Here is a 5,949-nt window from a genome sequence, read left to right on the forward strand (position 1 = left end):
ATCTCACTTGGGATGTAACGTGATACTTAGACAAAATGCCCAGTTGTCATGAAGACAAGTGCCAGCCTATTTGTGGTTTTCTGACCTTGTAATGTTTTGTTTATAGAGGATTTCTTGATCTGCACACGAAACAGCAGTAGCAAGGGGAGTTTCACAGTAGCTGTTATCCACGTTGCCTTTCTTTGTGCTACTGGTGACTGGAGTTTTGTAAGAGGCACCCCGTAATGTGTAGAGACGTTTGGAGAGTGTCACCCACAGGTAAACAGCAAAGCATACCGTTTGACTTTCCTGGAGAGTTCCTGAGAAGAGAGTCCCTAGTCTTCTTTTGTCTTCTGTTCCTCTGGCAAAGCTAAAGTGTCGCTTGTCAGAAAAAGCATGGGTAAATTAAAGTCTTTTAGTAGATGCGAAAGTCTTTTAACTATGGGATCAAACAAAGAAATGTTTGATTTCACCTCTGGATGTTCTGGAGTCTCTTAGCAGTTGATGATAAGATGTATTCAAGTTCTTAAAAGTGTTATGTATTTCCATTGTAAAACTTCTCCTGTTACTGCCGGTGCTTTTCCTGTAAATACAGCATGTTGGGCAGTTACCTCAGCTGTTGGGGTCATGGAAACAATAGATCCAACACACAAACTTAGTTCTCCTACACTCCAGATGTACGTATTTGCTACTCTATGTTTAAACCTATAATATGAATGCGCATTACAGGCATTCAGTTAGTATTTCATTTCTCTTATATGATCAAAATAAACCATTCGTTCAAAAGATTATTATTTAAAGAAGAAAGAACTATACATTGTGAAAATTTTATCTGACACCCATTAAGAACCGGTGGGTCCTAAGACATTTTTGAGCCCTCATTTCTTCATTTGTATAATGAGCACAGCAATACTCAGGTTCTGATGAAACTATTCTATGAGAGATGCACGCAAGGCATTCAGCATAGTCGAGAGCTCTGAGCATAAGACAATTCACACTACTTTTCTTCATACTTACTTTGTACTAAGTGCCATGCTAATGGTGCTGTTGGACTTCACCGCAATCTTCTATAGGGTAGATGAGTATCACCCTCATTTCCATTGTAGACCGAGAAACTCAAGTTTAGAGGGATAATGAAAACTTGTTTGGGTTAATCTATTAAAAGATAAGGAACAAATTTTTCTAGTAAGAACAGACAGATTCAAACTGTACCAAGAAAATGTGTTGTCTTACCTAATAAAACTCCCCAGAAGATACTAAGTTGGGATACAGTTTACGACAGAGCATCATTTTGTCATCAAAGCAGTGGCTCCTTTTCTTCTGTTTTCCCAGCCCTGGCTTCCCTATGCTTTGATATCTAAACGGCTGCCATCAGCACCAAGGGCTACATGCCTCATCCATCCAAGTGTGAAGAGTGACTGTCCGTACAGCCATTGGAACACGCTTTCAACACTAACTGTTTCCTGAAGCAGTTACCATGGTAGCAGCTGGGATTATCCTGATTGCCTTGGACCTCATGCATAGCATCCATCAATTTGACTGAGAATGGGTGCAGTTTCCAGCGCCCAAACAGAATCACATCACAGGGTTGGAGGGATGCAGACACAGCACATCTAGATTGGTCACTGAGTTAGCAAGCTTAGAACTGGACTCCACCGTGCCTGGTCTCCTTCAGCAGGCAAAGAAACAAGCCAGTTCTTTAAAAGGTTGGCTTGAAATGCTTAATCTGAGCAAAGGTAATGGAGACTAAGTTTTATATTGCTGTTTGTAAGTTTGCATTTGTATGCTCACTTAACTACTAGGTTTGTTTTAATCTGAACCATGCCTTCCAAAGCAGCCTATGGGATTGAAGGATAAATGGTGTTTACTCATAGGGAGGAAAAAAAGCTTGGAGGAACTGGGTAAGCTGTTTTGAGTGTGATCTTCCAGCAGATAGCTGCACTGGGGTTGGAACTAAAGGGCTGCTGATTTGTAAGCCTGCGTTCGTTCTGCAAAACTGCCTGCTTGGGAGGTATTGCCTCCATTTTTTTAAATCTAGACTCCAAAACTGGAAGCTGTTAAGCATCCTATGGAGTTGTACAGCAAGACCTCATCCATTGTACCTTTTCAAAGCATCACTGTGGTGGTAGGAATAGATATGGCCACAGAGACTTATGTATTTAAATGCTGGATCATAGGATGTGGCACTATTAGGAGATGTGGCCTTGTTGGAAGAAGTGTGTCACTGGGGAGGTGAGCTTAGAGGTCTTACATGCTCAAGTTCTACCCAGTGTGGAAGACAATTCACTTCCTGTTGCCTGCAGGTGAAGATGCAGAACTCTCGGCTACCTCTCCAGCACTGTGTCTGCCTGCATGCTGCCTTGCTTCCCACCATGCCAATAATGGACTAAACCTCTGAACTGTAAGTCAGCCCAAATTAAAGGTTTTCCTTTATAAGAGTTGCAATGGTTATGGTGTCTCTTCACAGCAATAGAAGCCATAAGACAATCACTAAGGGTGAACAGAAATTCACCCTGGTTACTTTCTGTTAACATTTATAATAGCAGGCAAGGGTACTAGTTAACACACGATGAAGTGTGTCTCAGACCTTCCTCAACCTGTGCGTATTATTCAGTTTTATATTAGTCAACAGTCATTATTCCTTTTTTTCCAGCAAACTGCATGTTCAGTGGCAATGTTTCTTGCCCGAGAATGAATCATGAGCCAGGCAGTAACTGTTCTAGAAACAATGATTGGCCATATCTGTCAGTCAGATATAAAGCAGAGGAAATGTTTTACAGGGGCCGTGTTTTCCTCTTCATTGTTAAGAGAAACTGTGGACAAGGCTGTCTTTGCTAGGAGTCTAAGCCTGATGATCTCATTTGTATCTGTGTGCTCTGTGAGATGTTGTCCCAACATCCCTGACTGCCCGAGCTGGCACTAGCGTTTCATCCTTTGTAAGTATCTCACAGAATGAGATATTTAATATTTCCATTATTTATGCTGCTCTTATTTGATTATTCTCTCCCTTGCACCAAGGAGTATTTGTACGGACGAGCTAATGGTCACATAGTTTCATTACACAAATGAGAAAACCAGAGGGTAAGAAAAGTTAATCGATTGGCATACATCATACACTGTTAGGTGGGAAGGCTTCAGAGCAGGTCTGCTCTGCCTGAGCCTACGGTCTGCCTGCCACTGTTCTGCTAGAGGCATTCCAAGGTCCAGGAATTATATACCAGGGACACTGTGCTGGGCACGGAAATAAAACATCTCAACATTGGGCAGCTTCATCGAGCGGGGAGTTCTCAGTTATTGGAACTGTCTGAGTAACGACAAGACAACCATCTGTCAGGGTTGCTGCAGAAGAGACTCGGGCACCAAAGGCAAAGGAAATAAAGATAGCCCATGACTGAGAGGCAAACACTCTATAAATGTGTTCTGGAGTGGAGCCAAATGAGCTCAAAGAAGAGAGGAAAATAAAGTTGCTGTCTTAGTTACTGTTCAATGGCTGTGAAGAGACACCATGACCAAGGAAACATAAAAGAAAACATTTAAATGGGGCCTTGCTTACAGTTTCAAAGGGCAGGGCCATGACTATCATGGCAGAGAGCATGGCAGCAGACATGCAGACATGGTGCTGGAGCGGTAGCTGAGAGCATAAATCTTAACCACAGACGGGGGGGGGGGGGAGACCTGAGCCTAGCTTTTGAACTCTTAAAGCCGTCCCCACCCCTACCCCATGACACACCTCCAGTAAAGACCATATCTCCTAACCCTTCCTAAACAATCTACCAACTGGGAACCAAACATTTAAATATATGAGCCTATGGGTATTCTCTTTCCCACTACCACAGCTACAGACTTGGCAAACCAGAGTTTGAGTATGATGGGGATGAGTCTGATGTCTCCGCTCCTGGACCCCAGAGGACATTGGCATCATGACTATAAGCTTCAGGACTGGGTTGCCATTAAAGTGCCAGCCAGGTCAACTACTTCTTTGCTATAAACCTTGGCTTCTCCCTTTGCCAAATGGGAAGATGGCCCTGCAGATACTTTCCAGGTCCACTATGAAGAGTAAACGGGACAGTGGCATCCTTTCAAAGGTGTGTGTTGATGACCTTCTAGTTCCTTAGCTTTGTGCTCCTGCTATGTGAGCTGGAGAATACTCCCCAAATTTAAAATACTGTGTATTTAAAAACGTTTTCCAAGTCTTCTTCCCCTCCTACACCCAGCAAGTGAACAAGGAAAAAGGAAAAACCCATAGGACTCCATTTATCTGTTTTGAAATAAATTGAACTCTTATCTAGGAAAGTAGAAGAAATGGCTCCAATGGACAGACTTTCCAGCAAGACAAATCCCCCAATGGCCTCTCTCTGCCACTGCTCAATAATGGTGTTTGCTATAAATCAGAGAGCTTCTTTATCAAGTGCCTTGGAAGCGCTTGGGACCGATTTAGTCCCGGCGTGAGATTAATCACAAATGCTACTTTAGCAAGAGTGATGGGTGTGAATGAGAAGGTTTGGTGATTCACCCGTTGTGATAGCCGGAGTTTACAGAACCAAAGCTGCAACTTTTTGGCATTTCTCAGCTTGAGAAAAATGATGGCTTCCAAGACTCCATTATCCTTAACCATGGCTTAGGGCAATGGGAAGCAACGGATGTTTTTGAAATCACCTACAATGTGTGGCAGACTCTTAAATTCCTGGAATACTTCTATGAGATGGGTTTGATTCCCTTTGCCTTGTGTATGAGAGAAGTGAGGCTGCAGTTGTGAGATGACTCGTGCAGGGTTGTGCAGGGTTGTGCAGGGTTGTGAAGGGTTGTGCAGGGTTGTGCAGGGTTGTGCAAATGGATAAGTAGCTGAGACAATGAAATGCAGATCTGTTTGCCTCAAGGCTTTACCCTTGAGACTTTAGAGTTGTCCACACATCCTTGGCAACAGAGCTCAACATAGATGTCAAGAAATGAATGGAAGTGGCTTGTTGTGGTGTTGGTCCTGGAGCTGATAACTCACATATTCCATGATGACTCAAATTTTCTCCAACTTGTTGTCTTAAAAAATATAGAGAATGAATGAATGAATGAAGAAAAGCTCCCAAAGGGAGAATAATTTTCAGTTTCTTTTCTGCTTACATATGGTATGGCAGCCATGAAGCAACATGGTAAGGTCACTCCCTTCAGGAGGCAGCCACACTTTTGATACTGTACAGTGGTTTACCTGGGTGTCTTCCAGCCAGAGGCAGGGCAGGGGTTTTGAGCCATCGACTATAATGAAAGGTTGTTTACTTGTATACTACCCGTCTCCTTGGCTGAGACTCCCAAGAGCTGGTCAGTCAAAAGCTCCTTCTAGTCGTTCTCCTTCCTCCCTACTCTCCTACCATACATGTCAGGCCCACAAGTTGGTCTGAAGCTCTCCCCTCCTCTTCATTATTTGTAGGAGTTTCTCCAACAGATTTCTTGCGCACCTCATTCCGTCTGGGAATTCTTGTCTTGGAAGATGCTAAGGGACATACATGGTGGTTATGTTACCCAAAGTAAATCTTTATCTTCAGAGAAGCAGAGGAGCACTATAATGCTGTGATGCCCCCAAATCAAGATATAGCTGAGAAAATGAATAAATTAGAGATTAATGCAAGTGCGTCTCAAGGACAAAATGCTGAGCGATAACCAAGGCGCAGTATGTCACACTTACACGAAGTGCAGTGTATCAGCTGTAAACACATACATATCTAATAAAAGTACAGAAACACACTAGAGAAGATAAACACCCAATTCAGTAGAGAGGGTACCGCTGAGCAGAGAAAAAAGGTAAAAAGTTTGGTATTTATAGTTATATAATTGGTACACAATTGCTCATTGTACCTCTGCTTTTTAATGTGCCTGGAGTTTTTCAGAATAAAAAAAAATCCTATGCAACAAATGATTTCTGGTGAGAACTGATGAGGTGCTTTGAAGGTGCATATGCTTTAGAACATGTTGGATCTTTGT

This window comes from Microtus pennsylvanicus, chromosome 13 (genome assembly GCF_037038515.1).
Source record: "Microtus pennsylvanicus isolate mMicPen1 chromosome 13, mMicPen1.hap1, whole genome shotgun sequence".
Classification (NCBI taxonomy): Eukaryota; Metazoa; Chordata; class Mammalia; order Rodentia; family Cricetidae; genus Microtus; species Microtus pennsylvanicus.